At 38.3% G+C, this 16,640-nt stretch overlaps 2 long non-coding RNA genes across 3 annotated transcripts; both read right to left on the bottom strand.

Annotated features, from left to right (window-relative positions):
• Positions 1–201: 201 nt before the first annotated feature.
• Positions 202–5,181, bottom strand: LOC141350890 (uncharacterized). The gene is made up of 2 exons (XR_012358985.1): positions 5,092–5,181; positions 202–1,250 (listed from the first exon to the last, which is right to left on the bottom strand). It is a non-coding gene; the product is annotated as an uncharacterized lncRNA (long non-coding RNA).
• A 571-nt stretch (positions 5,182–5,752) lies between these two features.
• Positions 5,753–7,371, bottom strand: LOC141350889 (uncharacterized). 2 transcript variants are annotated; one of them, XR_012358984.1, is made up of 4 exons: positions 7,105–7,371; positions 6,421–6,515; positions 6,080–6,171; positions 5,753–5,842 (listed from the first exon to the last, which is right to left on the bottom strand). It is a non-coding gene; the product is annotated as an uncharacterized lncRNA (long non-coding RNA). The 2 variants fall into 2 exon arrangements; XR_012358983.1 differs by having other exon boundaries at positions 6,421–7,371.
• Positions 7,372–16,640: the final 9,269 nt, after the last annotated feature.

Genomic DNA, 16,640 nt, shown 5'->3' with positions numbered 1-16,640 from the left:
ACTGGACTTAATTTCTTTTTGAAACAACTCAATAGAAGTTCTCTATTCGTTCAGCCAACTCAGTTTTGTTAGTTAACTGGACTTAATTCCTTTTTTGACAGAACTCAAATTATGTTATGTGAACTTTTTCCCGTGAGTTAAATGGACAAATGTTCTGTTCTAGTTTGCATTTACACAGTCTTGTAAAATAAAACCAAATGCTTGCTTCAAGTTTTGTTTACTTTGAACATTCTGTAAAGAAATACAAACAAAGTCAAATAAATGTCATACTTCCTAACAGAAAAAAATATGAGTGTCAATATAATAAAAATAAAGAAATACTGGAAAATGTCAAAATCAATAATACAAATTAAAAACATAAAAACTAAAGATAAATGTATCCCTTTTCACATGTAAAAGCTTTGACTCTATTCCTTAGAATGCTTAAAACATCAAAACATCAATGAACATGTAAACGTTGCAGTTCAACACTGGATGGTCAGTCCACCTTTTGAAATGTAAAATTAAATTAAAATTTTTCTAACAAAAATACACTTTTGTATAAAATATTTGTAAAAAAAAAGTACAAACACAAACTAAATTAAAATACAAATAAAATTACAATAAATAATCTGAAAATGAATAATAAGCATACAAATAAACAAAACAATTAAAATGACATTGTAAGACTTCAAAGTTACATTTCAACAACTTTAATATTAATGTCCTAATGTTAAAATCTTCTTAGTTTAATTCAAAAGATGCTCACAACTAAATTAACAGTTCTCAGCAATAATACCCTTGTAGAGCAAAAGTGTCAATGTGCATAACACAAAAAAATCATCACAATGTCATTAAACAGTCTTAAAACATACCTGAACATGGGTAAACAATTCAACAATCTGTTTCACATTTTAACATACTCTGTTCTAACTTCAATTCACACAATTTAACTTTCACAGCAAGAGTTTTGTTTTTAAGGACTGTACTCTCACAGAGCACTGAGTGCCCATTTCCATGAACACCTTCTCAATTACTTCAAAAGTATATTTCAGTTCTTTAGGGTATTCAAAATTCAAGGCAAATACAAGGCCAAACAGGTATGACACCGCAGATGGAAGGTCTGGAATGTCCTTCAGAACAATTGCCTCCTCCAAAACAATAGCAAAGTTTTGAAAGGTTGGCAATTCGCTAGAGGCGACATCATCCTCAGTTATCTCCAGAATTCCCATTTTTATCCCTCTGGTCTGTCTGTCTATTGGCGATGTGTCCTAATGAAACAACAAATACATCATTATCAGCTGATATCAGTTTTATAACTTTATTCTGAAAAACAACTAATTATATGAAACAATCAGATATTATAGGTTTAGTGTGGATGGTTTATGAAGATTTGTTTATCTTGGATATGGTTAAGATGTGGAGGCAAATGCAATGTACATAATCAAGTATCATGTTGTATGTTAAAGTTTTGGTTCCAATTGACCTACATTGTAGGAATAAAACACCTACCTAACATACTTTAAATATCATGCGCGCGCACACACACACACACACACACACACACACACACACACACACAAACACACACACAAACACACACACACACACACACACACACACACACACACACACACAAAAAGTTTGCATATTATTATACTAATACTAATTTACATTTAATTGCATTATTTATCCTTTGCAGAATGCTAGTGAATGATGACCATCAGTGAGCCTGTCATTAAACATAATTATAAAGTATTATGTTGATTAATGCTACATTCAAATCATCCTAAAATCAAATAAAAATCAATTTGCTCACAATGCAAAGATTTACTACCCTTGCCCACTAAACAAAATTATGTCCAGAAGATGTCATTGTCACAAAAGTTGTACATTAAAAGACCTCCACTGAGGTGACAAAATGAAAGTTAAAGGGATAGTTCACCCAAAAATGAAAAGTTTATTTGCTCACCCACAGGGTATCAAAGATGTAGGTGACTTTGTTTGTTCAGTAAAACACACATGATAATTTTGAACTCTGCAGTCTATTAGTCGTATAACAGGCTTGTGACAACACACTGACGTCCTAAGACACGAAAAAATCAGTTTGTGTGAAAAACCGAGCAGTGCGTTTACATCAATGAGTGCGAGAGATCACTTCCGGCACAAGAGCACGTTCAGACTTCACACACATCGGATGCTCAAAGCAGTTGGACTTAGTGGTAATGATATAAATTATATAAAATGAAATGCTGTTCGTTTTTTTCACACAAACCGATTGTTTTGTGTCCCAGGACCTCAAGGTGTCATCACGAGCTGCAGGGTTTGGATTTGTCTGCATGTTTTTTCATTCTCATAGATTTTGTTACCATTTTAATGCATTGTAGGACTAACAAACTGCAACGGTTGGAGTTAAATCATTATTTGTGTTCTGATGAAGAAACAAATTCACATCTTTCAGATTTTCTGACATTTTTTTCTTTGGGTAAACAGATAAACGTCACATTTTCATTTTTGAGTGAACTACCGTATTTCCTCAAATAAAAGCCGTTATTCAAATAAACGCCGGGCCTCTGATAGTGGCCGGGGGCGTGGTCATTGCGGACAAATAAAGGCGGGTCACAAATTAAGCCCGGGGAAGATGAGTGCTGGGGGGAAATAAGTCAGAGCTTAGCATGTCAACTATATACGCCTTGTCCGTTTGGTGAGACGCACGCGCGATCCGCGGAGGCTAGCGTTGCGGACCAAAGCGCGAGAATAAACAAAGCTTAGCTTACGCGCAGTAAGAGCGTATTCGCACCAGAGCGCGTTTTAAAAGGAGAGACATCAACTGCGTGAGCACTCACCTTCATCTGCCTTTGTTAAAACCTTTTAATGCGCGCAGCAGGGCTAGTAAATATCTACGGTGCACACACAACAGATCAACTAAGCGATATCATGTGAGAGGGCTTCATACGACTAAATAAAAAACACAGACTTAACATTACGATGGGTTCCAGTGTTAAGAGAGTGCTTTACCTCCTGCTTTGCTTAAAATAAATGCATTCTAATGAGGAAAGCGAGGGGACGATCGCGCAGGGGCATGATTTAGATAATGTGAGCGCTGTGTTATCTCCTAAATGCATTCAAGTTCATCATAATGCACAGCTGCCAATAGATGGCAGTAGCTACATTGGATGGGTCTCATTTAGTGCTACTGACGGACTTTTCAACACCTTGAAAAAATATACTGTTAAAAAAATGAATGATCTCTGTCCACTAGAACGCTATCGCTTTTAATTTAAAGGCTAATTTAAAACAATTTATGAAACAGATGGAATTTGAAATAAAGGCCTGTCTCTAATAATGCCTGCTTTAAATAAAAGCCTGTTACCTTCGGCAGTTTGGGTAAATAAAGGCTCTGGTCTTTGAGTTATTACGGTATCCCTTTAAAGGTGCAGTGTGTAATTTTTAGAAGGATCTCTTGACAGAAATGCAAAATATTATACAAAACTATATAATCAGGGGTGTATAAAGACCTTTCATAATGAACCGTTATGTGTTTATTAACTTAGAACGAGACCTTTTTATCTACATACCCAGAGGGTCCCCTTACATGGAAGGCGCCATTTTGTGCGGCCATTTTTCTATAGAAGCCCTTAACAGACACATTTTTTTTTTACTAAGTTGTCTCTGACAATGACATGTTTGTCCAGTGGCAGCTACCATAGCTTTTCTGTGTGTTTCAAAAGCGAGGGGTGAGCAGTGGACTGAGTCGTTGGTTGCAATTCGCAACCTCACCACTAGATGCCACTAAAATTTACACACTGCACCTTTAAGATATTTAAGATGAAATCCGAGGCTATCTGGGTAGGGTTGCACCAGTCGTTCGTAAATTCTTACTTAAACTGGGACGTAAAGTCCAAACTAGAGGCTTAGTATCTACTAGCTAGTTTATAACTAACTCTTTACTTTATTCGGTTGCACCATTTGTTCTTAAGGCAGAACGTAGCTAGTAGGTCATAAGCTCTCCGTAAAGTCATGCCTTGTCGCATAGAATGACGTCTATTTTTCTTAACCCAATCACAAGCCTTATAATGGGTAAACAGGAAATAGTCTGAACAGTACATAATTTCAAACTCATTCTTGACTCGCCTAAACTGAAAGATAAAAAAGACGTTAAAGCAAACGTTATCGAACTCAAAACATTACACTTTTAATTGAAAATATATCCCACACATGGAGAAGAAAATAAACAGGAAGAAATTTTAAATCTTATTTTAATTGATGGATACACAGAAAATTAAACAGTTCTTGAAAACTCATTGACGAACTTGCGGCTTTACATAATTAATTACGAGCTCATCGATGTAATCTAATCTGGCTGACATCTTATTCCAATCGTTATTCATGGACAGAGGCATCCGTAAATATTTAGTTACAACGTATTGTTACGTTTAAACTAAGTTTAATGGTGAAACGCAAAAACATTTAGTAGTGCGCAAGTTGTAACTTAGTGCCCATTTACGTCGTAACTTACACACAGCTGGTGCAACCGTCCCCAGATCCACACAAGCAGCAATGACACTCAGTCTTTTGAGGTCTATCAGGATATCAAAAGACATTGTTAAAATGGTCAGCATGACTACAGTAGTTCAACATTAATATTATAAAGTGACCAGAATAATGCGTGTGTGCAAAAAAAAAAAAAAAACTTTCAACAATATCTAGTGAAGGCCACTAATTTGAAACAAGATTCATAAAACATCAAAGCTTCATAAATCAGTTATTCTGAAATCACCATCACTAGATATTGTTGAATAAAGTCTTTATTTTTTTTGTGCACATAAAGTATTCTCATCAATTTATAATATTAATGTTGAACACTGTAGTCACACTGACCATTTTATCAATGTCTTTTGATATCCTGATAGACCTCAAAAGACTGAGTGTCATTGCTGCTTGTGTGGATCTGACAGAAAGCCTTGGATTTTATTAAAAAAAATCTTTGTGACATATATTTTCTCCTTGATGATCTTTCATACAAACTTGCTTTAAAATAAGCTTGCCCAGTGACATTACATTACTTTAACACCACTTCAGTTTCAAAAAACACAGAATAAAGATACTTACTTTAAACGATGAAGTTCGTCGCGATCTCGTGCTGCATGTTTTACTGAAGATCAAAATGCCACCATTCCACGTGAGCTCCAACAGAGTTTTCTGTGATGCAATAAACATTAAGTCAAGTTTATGTGACAAATCGCAAGTTATTTCTAATAACTGTGTTAGATATAGCCAAGATTAAAAAACATTACGTTAGATTTGCAAGATATAAAACCGGGATAGTGACATATTTTCTCCTTGATGATCTTTCATACAAACTTGCTTTAAAATAAGCTTGCCCAGTGACATTACATTACTTTAACACCACTTTAGTTTCAAAACACAGAATAAAGATACTTACTTTAAACGATAAAGTTTGTCGCTATCTCGTGCTGCACGTTTTACTGAAGATCAAAATGACACCATTCCACTTGAGCTCCAACAGAGTTTTCTGTCATGCAATAAACATCAAGTTAAATGTATGCACATTATTTCTAATAACCGTGTTAGATATAGCCAAGATTTAAAAACATTACGTTAGATTTGCAAGATATAAAACCAGGATAGTGACATATTTTCTCCTTGATGATCTTTCATACAAACTTATTGCTTTAAAATAAGCTTGCCCAGTGACATTACATTACTTTAACACGACTTCAGTTTCAAAACACAGAATAAAGATACTTACTTTAAACGATGAAGTTTGTCACGATTTAGTGCTGCATGTTTTACTGAAGATCAAAATGCCACCATTCCACGTGAGCTCCAACAGAGTTTTCTGTCATGCAATAAACATTAAGTTAAATGTATGCACATTATTTCTAATAACTGTGTTAGATATAGCCAAGATTTAAAAACATTACGTTAGATTTGCAAGATATAAAACCGGGATAGTGACATATTTTCTCCTTGATGATCTTTCATACAAACTTATTGCTTTAAAATAAGCTTGCCCAGTGACATTACATTACTTTAACACCACTTCAGTTTCAAAACACAGAATAAAGATACTTACTTTAAACGATGAAGTTTGTCACGATCTCGTGCTGCACGTTTTACTGACGATCAAAATGGCGCTGTCATTCCACGTGAGCTCCAACAGAGTTTCTGTGATGCAATAAACATTTTAATTTAAGTTTATTTGACAAATCGCAAGTTATTTCCAATAACTGTGTTGATATAGCCAAAATTTGAAAACATTACGTTAGATTTGCAAGATATAAAACCGGGATTGTGACATATTTTCTCATTGATTAGCTCTTTCATACAAACTTGCTTTAAAATAAGCTTGCCCAGTGACATTACATTACTTTAACACGACTTCAGTTTCAAAACACACAGAATAAAGATACTTACTTTAAACGACGAAGTTTGTCGCGATCTCGTGCTGCACGTTTTAACTTACTGAAGATCAAAATGCCACTTTTCCACGTGAGCTCCAACAGAGTTTTCTGTCATGCAATAAACATTAAGTTAAATGTATGCACATTATTTCCAATAACTGTGTTGGATATAGCCAAGATTTAAAAACATTACGTTAGATTTGCAAGATATAAAACCGGGATTGCGACAGTTTCTCCTTGATTAGCTATTTCATGCAAACTTGCTTTAAAATACGTTAACGTTAGCCCAGTGACATTAACGTTACATTAATTAAAAAGGACTACAGTTTCAAAACACACACAATAAAGATACTTACTTCTAACGATGAAATTTGAGAAGATTAACGTTGCGTTTGTCGTGTTCGTGCAAGGCGCTATCATTCCACGTGAGCTGCAATGACGTTTTTATGATGTAAAACAACACAATTACATTTTGAGTTAAGTCTATGAGACGAATCGCACATTATTTCCAATAACTGTGTTGGATATAGCGAGGATTTGAAAACATTAAGTTTAAGATTTGCAAGATATAAAACCGGTATTCCAACATATTTTCTCCTTGATTAGTTACTTCTTGAAAACTTGCTTTAAAATAAGATTGCACAGCGCCATTACATTACTTAAATTCAGTTTCAAATACACAGAAAAATATACTTACTTTAAACGATGAAGTTTGGCGCTATTCCACAATCCACATGAGCTCCAATGTCCACATAGGTTACAGTGCGCATGCGCCAACAACCAAAAACAACTTGTGTGCTTTTAAACTTGCATGTGTATATCCAGTCAACGGTTAAATGTAAGTTGGTTAAACAATTTTTGAACCAACGTATTCCCACTTGTTAAGTCAACTTTTTTTTGTTTTATTGTCCAGTTAACTAATAAAAAATAGTTGTTTAAACTTTTTGCGAGTTGGATTTTTTACAGTGTAGGATGGCTTTTAGTACTCACTATTAAGCCAGTGTTTTGCATGGAAGAGTTTCCGTGATAAAAGCATTGTTGACTCTGATGAGGACTACACTCCGGAGACAATACCGTTACCGCATCGTCGACTCGAGGAAAAGCCACACGATATTTACTCTTGTTTGATTGCTTCGTTTATTTCTTTGTTTGCCTTGTTTCCTTCGCTGACTGGATATGCAGGTACTGTGAGTTCTGAATGCACTTTCTCTGCCATACTTTTGCTCTTCCTAGAGTGCCTCATGCAAGTTCAAATCAATCGGGTGTGCGCATGTGTGGGCAGATCCTGTAGCAACAGGGGTGGTGCCATGGTCGCGAGAGAGAGTGATAGTCGCGTAAGCCCATCATTTGTTTCGTCCCGGATGGAAATAATTAACTGTGTTTAAAACAGCTGTGAGAGGTCCACAGACACTCGAGTCCCACACTCCCTTTTTCAGAGCATTTTAATCATGTATCTGTATACAAAGACAGCTCAAACAAATTTGCAAAAAAGTTTTTTAGATAATTCCTGCCTATCCTGCCTTTAAACATGGAAAAAGTCTGATCTTCATGCCATGGCCCCTTTAATACTGCTGATGAGTTTTTTCTTTTATTTTTGGAAAATGTTTTGCATTTGCTAAATCTCTCACACATAAATGTGTAAACTACTGTTAATGATTAATGATAAATCTCCATATTTAGCAAGGATGGAGGGGGCTCTGCTGCTGTTTTCTATTCTTGCGTACAAGTGCGTTGGGGATCAGTAAACTACTTCGTGAACGTGCTTTTGGCAACAGGGCTAGGTAGCCCAATTTCATAGCGGATTCATAGATGTGTACCATTCCTGATTATGGGAGCTTGAAGGCGGGGAATAGAACCCAAAAATAGCTTAATTGTTTGGTTTGTTCTCTGAACAAAAAGAGAACAGCTGTAGATGCCCCTGTGATGTGAATATTTTATGAAGGCTTATGGCTTGGCTCTAGAGCTGGTCGCCTGCTTAGGAGAAGGGTTGCATAGCTGACAACAACCCTGTAGAACAGGGGTCTCAAACTCAAACTGGCTTGGGGCCATTTCTGAGACTGACATTTCATCAGAGGGCCGCAGAGCTATTTTAACGTTCAAAAAAGTACAACATTTCTTTAAAATATTTTTTAATGTATAATAATACTTGAAAATATATAAACTGTGTTTTTTATTTTTTAATATACATTATTTTATAAAAGTAAGTAAATATATTTTTTAACCTTATTAGGCTTTGAATTATTAACTAAGGCCTATTAAAACTAACAAATTTAATTCCTATACATTTATAAACTATTATAAAAAATGTACCAACAGTAAGTGTTTCTGTTTTTATTTATTTTTGCCTGTTTTCAGTCATAGTATTGACTTTATTATGTTCCTTTTTGTTATTCCACCGTTTTAATGAATTTGCTATTATATTTAGAAAAATATTAATAAGTGAAAGTGATCCTAAAAACATTTGGATGGGTAGTCAATGTTACATGAGCTAGTTGGACAGTAAAAATAAATAATACTGCTCTATGTATAAGCAAGCAAGATAATAATGTATTATACTTCATATATATTTCATATAGAAGTGTACATACTTGTATCCTCTGTAATTTCTCCTCAGCTTTCCTCTTTTCCTAACCTGGGCACTTTGATGGGTCATTTTCTCATCCGTAGTTTAATATTAAACTGTTGCACTACATCTCCCACTGCGGTGTCTCCATTAGAAGCTGTGACTTGATGTGAACTACGGTAATACCCCCACAGCAATACCCCCACAGCAGCTCTTCTCTGAGTAACCAACGAGTAACAGAGTATCCACCCGGAAGTAACAAATCTTCTCTGGACAAACACTACAAAGTCGCGATCAGATGAACTGATCGCATTGTGACAATGATATGATTGACGCGAGAGAAATTAAAATCCGATCGCGCATTCCGTTACCCTCGCCATCACGGAGCGCGCGCTCGTGGCTGCGTAGCAACGGGTGACGCGACCCCACGCTGCGCAACCTCCGCTCCCAAGCAAGCACTTTGAAAAGTAAACATACTTTAAGAAACGCCTGGACTCGTTTTAACTCGCGTTGTTAGACGCGACATGTGACCGGACCCTTAAACGTTTAAATAAAAATTTAAATAAAAATCTTTCTGCGGGCCAGATTACGTTATATTGTTGAAGGGTGACGCGGGCCGCAGAGAGGGGGAGGGCGGGCCGCAAATGGCCCGCGGGCCGGGAGTTTGAGACCACTGCTGTAGAACCCTTTTACTTTTATCTAGTGTTCAAAATGTGTACTCCAGCTGTCACTGGGGCAATAAATACTTTTAAAGATCCTATGTACCATTAGGTACAGATATGTATATATTTGGTACTAAGTATCGTTGAGATACTAATAAGCTCTCTTTGGTATCAGGTACTAATCTGAGCTCTTTAGATGCAAGCTGAACTTTTTGAATGGGTACAGCCCCAGTGACAGTATATGCATATGGTGCATATTTGACCATTTGTTCAGACAGTGTATATTAGTCAATTAAACCCCAAAGATGACTTGTTTTGCAAAGTAAAGAAGGTAGTTGGCTCTCATTTCTTAAATAAAGTTGATATACAGTAGTAGCCAATTATAATGTCAAACAGTCAGATCCTGCTTGATTTAGATCTCTAGCCCCCCCCCCCCATGAGATCTTGTTAACACTTTATCCTAAATCCAGCAACATTCTTTAACTGCTCTTAATATCTGTTCTTCTTAGCTGTCGTTTTAGTTGATGCGTTTCACTTCATGGATGTCAAATTTTATTCCATCTTAAATATACAAAGACTAGGCCATTTATACACTAATTTGAGTGTATTCAGAGCATTGATTTGTTTGTTTCAGTGTCCTGTCCAGTCCGACATGGCAACAATGGGGTGAAATTGGAGCAATTTTGCAGTACTCTTTACAGTGGAGTGGCACAAAAATTACACACTTCACCTTAAGAACCTATGTTAATAGCTGGCCTTGAGTTTGTTTTGGTCTCCACACACACATAGTATACTATGGACATACAGTAGCTTTTTTATACACTCACCTAAAGGATTATTAGGAACACCATACTAATACTGTGTTTGACCCTCTTTCGCCTTCAGAACTGCCTTAATTCTATGTGGCATTGATTCAACAATTGCTGAAGAAATGTTGGCCCATATTGATTGGAGAGCATCTTGCAGTTGATGGAGATTTGTGTGATGCACATCCAGGGCACGAAGCTCCCATTCCCCACATCCCAAAGATGCTCTATTGGGTTGAGATCTGGTGACTTTGGAGGCATTATCTTGCTGGAAGCAGCCATCAGAGGATATGTACATGGTGGTCATAAAGGGATGGACATGGCATTTAAACGATGCCCAATTGGCACTAACTGGCCTAAAGTGTGCCAAGAACCCCCCCCCCCCCCACACACACACACATTACACCATTGCATTAATGATAAATTGAACAGGTGTTCCTAGTAGTCCTTTAGGTGAGTGTATATATCCAGTAGGCCGCTTCATACATGGTTATTTCTGTAAATGTAAAACGAGAAATTACTTGTGTACCAAGTGTGCCAAGCAAGATGTATTCATAGAGACATCTTACCTTGTTGTTTTGCCACTGGGTTTCCAGTGAATGCTTTTTGCTTTTGTAGCTATGTGTATTTTTAAAGGATACCAGCTCTGGAATAGTGGATAGCTGGAATTTTGCACATTCTAGTATTTTCTTTCTTAGCATGTCACCATGTGTAATAGATTCTGCTGTGTGGTGTCTCTTTCAAGTTGTGTGTCACAGCATGTATTTTTATATCAAAAAGCACAATTATTTATTGAAATGAGGATAGGCCTTGCATGCCCAATTAGACATTGCTTTGATGTGAACGAATAAACATGATTTCATTGCATCCGAGATTTTTCACTGTCAGCTGCAAGCGGTTTATCACACGTGCTCAGGCATCGTTCGCTTCTCAAATGTGCTGCGTGCGTTCAGCACCGTGGACAGCGTCACGCGCGCTCTATCCATGGTGCTGAAACATTCCTCAGCGGTTTCTGTGCAAAGTAAACGTTGTTACCTTGTTTCATTTCTCTTTCTCTCTGATTAAGCTCTAGAATATAGACAATTTTATATAGAGAGCATTATAAAATGGCACTTAAGTTGTTTATCTAGTAAAATAAATCCTTATTTCCACCACTGGATCTATAATGTCTGAATTAGTATTATTACTCCTTGAGTGGCCAATCCGTGTACCTCAAAATGAGTATTATGTATTTGATATTTTAAAATTGATTTTGATGGAAAGAAATACCAAAGCGAATTGTTTTACCAAACGTCGTGCATTTTCCTAGCAGAAAGGCTCAAACACATGACAAATAGCGTATATAATGTAAACCCTCTTATGAGATACGAGTCGTTTCGATGGGTTGTGTACTGGGTTGTCTTCTCATATGAAAATATGCCACAATGACGAGTCCCCCAGTACATGATTCAATATACCTTCACCGCGCGCTTTACGAGTGTTCCGTCAGTGCGTATACCCATTTTAAAGATTCGTCAAACGCGCCGTCTCACTGTTGTATAAACTCGTATAGCAGCCCGTGGAGGCGGCACGTCAGTGCGTGCGGTAGGATATTTTTTTCCAGCTGATTTTCTTTTCCTTTAGATTTTCATCCTTTAAGAAACGGCAGTGCCACATGAGAAAAAGGGAGTGTCTGTACGCTCAGCTCGAGAGCAAAATCACTCACGTGTGCTCACTGAACATACCCCTATCTGAAAGCCCATCTCGTGAGACGCAGGTGAAGGGGGCAGCGTCAGGCGCGTCAGTGCGCGCTCACATCAGATGGAGTTCTGCTCCGCAGTTCAGCGAGCGCGAGGCAAGGCGAATTCACCTGCTGGAGCACTGTGATCAAGCTCCGGGAAAAACGCTTTAAGAAGTTGCTAGTTGAATAATTAACCGTGATTTTTGCCGCACAGTGTTGGGAGTAAAATGAAGGACACGTTTTGTGGGATTATTAAACATGCAGATACACGAGAGCTTTAAAGAAACATCTCTGAGAAACCAAGAACACTAGACGAAAGCGATGCAACTCGCTTCCTTACAGCTTCCTCGCGACAAAACAGCTCCGATTGATTTTTTCTTTTGGGATATATTCGAGAAAGGATTACGAAGATTGCTTTAGCAAACCCTTCGAATTTGTTAAGAAATAACAAAATGACCAGTCGCACATAAGTGAGCCAACTACAGTGAAGATTTTAGAGTTAAAACAGCAGACAAAGGTAATATGCGCTGTTTTCCCTCCAGACAAATCGTTCGCATTCTGTTTCAAACTTAAGGAGTATTCACCATCGGAAAAAATGGAAAGAAGATCAACGGATAACAACGATCAGTTGGATTTTCTGGATATAGGAGTAGCTACAGAAATAATTTATTGTTCTAAATGAACAAATCGATTGTCAAAATACGAAAAAAAAAAACTCACGCGAGGAGTTATCACTGTCACAATGCTGGTCTGAGTTTTGGCTCGTAATGTAATTGGCTGGAGACAAGTCATTTTGTGGACGGTTAACCAGAGGTTATGTAATGCAAGAACTGGGAATGACATTTTCCTGTCACAGAGCTGTAAGCAGGAATTTTGCATCAGTTTGAGGAGACGGTTTTCTCCCTTCTAGGATCTTTGTTAAAATCAACGTCGGTCTTTTTTTAGTGCCCTGCGGCACGCGATTTTGATGTCAGACGAGGTAAGAACGAACGGCAACACCTTCTTAATATTGCATCTTACGCTTTGTGTCTTTATTATGTTGGCTTGACAAAGCCAACATACTGTTCTTCGATCTAAGCTTATTATTATTATTATTATGTTGGCTTGACAAAGCCAACATACTGATATTGTATTTAAACTTATTATTATTATGTTGGCTTGTCAAAGCCAACATACTGATATTGTATTTAAACTTATTATTATTATTATGTTGGCTTGACAAAGCCAACATACTGATATTGTATTTAAACTTATTATGTTGGCTTGACAAAGCCAACATACTGTTATTGTAGTTAAACTTATTATTATTAGTGGTGCTTGCATTTATGCAAGGCATCACTATTATTATTCCCCATACTTATTATAATTATTATTCTTATGTCTGGACACTTTTTCGGCGCGTAACTCGTCCCGCACGGTTTGCCGTAATCCCATGAAAGAGGGCTCAAATCGACCGGATTATTGAGGAGAGGTGTGCTATGACTTTTATAAGCGATCGGGTGCAGAGTTTCCGAAAGGGGGGCGAAAAACCACCCAAAAAATCCCATTGACTTAACATTGCGCCGAACTTTGACGGGTCATAGCTCTACTCGAGGATTTTGTAGAAACATGTGGGTTACACTGTTTGAAGAGGGTGGTAGGCTCTGTAAGAACATACATGACATTGGGGTGTAAGCTGTACCCCTGGGGTGTAAGAGGCACCCAAAAATTCCCATTGACTTATAATGGGGCAGGAAACATGCCCATATAAGGGAATAAAAGAGTTCCAGATGGGATATCTTTGCTTTACAGTGTCGTAGAGATAAGTGGGTGGGCTCATTTTACTCTGGCATCCAATCAGTCTCTCAGGATCATCCTAGAGCTATTAAGCCACGCCCCTAGCAACAATTTTGGGCACCCTAGCAACATCTCCCATAGACTGCCATTATAAAATGCCCAGATGGATATCTTTGCACCACAGTGTCATAGAGACATGGGGGTGGGCTCATTTTACTCAGCCATCCAATCAGTCTCTCAGGATCCTTACATAGATATTAAGCCACGCCCCAAGCAACCACTTTTGAGCACCCTAGCAACATAAAATTCGAACAGTTATATCTCGGCATCCGAACATCGTAGAGACACGGGGGTTGGACCGTTTGACTCGTGACTCAGAGTGTAATCACTATGGGATGCCAATTTTTTCCCTAGCAACCAAATACAGTACCCTAGCAACAGAGTAAACAAAGCCTTATATCTCCGCATCAGAACATGGTAGAGACACGGGGGTTGGACCGTTTGACTCGTGACTCAGAGTGTAATCATTATGGGATGCCATTTTTTTCCCTAGCAACCAAATACAGTACCCTAGCAACAGAGTAAACAAAGCCTTATATCTCTGCATCAGAACATCGTAGAGACATGGGGGTTGGACCGTTTGACTCGTGACTCAGAGTGTAATCATTATGGGATGCCAATTTTTTCCCTAGCAACCAAATACAGTACCCTAGCAACAGAGTAAACAAAGCTTTATATCTCCGCATCAGAACATGGTAGAGACACGGGGGTTGGACCGTTTGACTCGTGACTCGGAGTGTAATCATTATGGGATGCCAATTTTTTCCCTAGCAACCAAATACAGTACCCTACCAACAGAGTAAACAAAGCCTTATATCTCAGCATCAGAACATCGTAGAGACACGGGGGTTGGACTGTTTGACTCGTGACTCAGAGTGTAATCATTATGGGATGCCAATTTTTTCCCTAGCAACCAAATACAGTACCCTAGCAACAGAGTAAACAAAGCCTTATATCTCCGCATCAGAACATCGTAGAGACACGGGGGTTGGACCGTTTGACTCGTGACTCAGAGTGTAATCATTATGGGATGCCAATTTTTTCCCTAGCAACCAAATACAGTACCCTAGCAACAGAGTAAACAAAGCCTTATATCTCCGCATCAGAACATCGTAGAGACACGGGGGTTGGACCGTTTGACTCGTGACTCAGAGTGTAATCATTATGGGATGCCAATTTTTTCCCTAGCAACCAAATACAGTACCCTAGCAACAGAGTAAACAAAGCCTTATATCTCCGCATCAGAACATCATAGAGACACGGGGGTTGGACCGTTTGACTCGTGACTCGGAGTGTAATCATTATGGGATGCCAATTTTTCCCTAGCAACCAAATACAGTACCCTAGCAACAGAGTAAACAAAGCTTTATATCTCCGCATCAGAACATGGTAGAGACACGGGGGTTGGACCGTTTGACTCGTGACTCGGAGTGTAATCATTATGGGATGCCAATTTTTTCCCTAGCAACCAAAAACAGTACCCTAGCAACAGAGTAAACAAAGCCTTATATCTCCGCATCAGAACATGGTAGAGACACGGGGGTTGGACAGTTTGACTCGTGACTCAGAGTGCAATCATTATGGGATGCCAATTTTTCCCTAGCAACCAAATACAGTACCCTAGCAACAGAGTAAACAAAGCCTTATATCTCCGCATCAGAACATCCTAGAGACACGGGGGTTGGACCGTTTGACTCGTGACTCGGAGGGTAATCACTAGTGGATGCCATTTTTTCCCTAGCAACCAAATACAGTACCCTAGCAACAGAGTAAACAAAGCCTTATATCTCCGAATCGGAACATCGTAGAGACACGGGGGTTGGACCGTTTGACTCGTGACTCGGAATGTAATCATTATGGGATGCCAATTTTTTCCCTAGCAACCAAATACAGTACCCTAACAACAGAGTAAACAAAGCCTTATATCTCCGCATCAGAACATCGTAGAGACACGTGGGTTGGACCGTTTGACTCGTGACTCGGCAGGTAATCACTAGTGGATGCCATTTTCCCCCTAGCAACCAAATACATTACCCTAGCAACAGAGTAAACAAAGCCTTATATCTCCGCATCAGAACATCGTAGAGACACGGGGGTTGGACCGTTTGACTCGTTACTCGGAGGGTAATCACTAGTGGATGCCATTTTTTCCCTAGCAACCAAATACAGTACCCTAGCAACAGAGTAAACAAAGCCTTATATCTCCACATCAGAACATCGTAGAGACACGAGAGTTGGATTGTTTTACTTTTGGCTTGGAGTATAATCATATATGGTCCCCAGAATTTTGCCACGGCAAGCACCACTCACATTTTCTTCAGGAAATGTACCTATCTAGTTCTTCTTCTTCTTCTTCTTCTTCTTCTTCTTCTGAGACTAAAATTTCTGCGGCTAACTCGTCCGACAGCTTTCAAGCTACATCCACGAAAATTTTCACGGACATTCTGACTGGTCTAAAGAAGTGTGCTATATCTTTTTGACGGGATCCGACTTACAGAATTCCTAAAACGGGACATAAAACTTCCGAAAAGTCCCATTTACTTAACATTGCAACAAACTTTGACAGGTCATAGCTCCAAGTGAGAAATTTGTAGAAACTTGTGGCTTACCATATTTAAGGAGGCTGACAGGCACTGTGAGAACATA

Source organism: Misgurnus anguillicaudatus, chromosome 19 (genome assembly GCF_027580225.2).
Source record: "Misgurnus anguillicaudatus chromosome 19, ASM2758022v2, whole genome shotgun sequence".
NCBI classification, from domain to species: Eukaryota; Metazoa; Chordata; class Actinopteri; order Cypriniformes; family Cobitidae; genus Misgurnus; species Misgurnus anguillicaudatus.
This window is presented reverse-complemented; position numbering and strand designations above follow the sequence as displayed.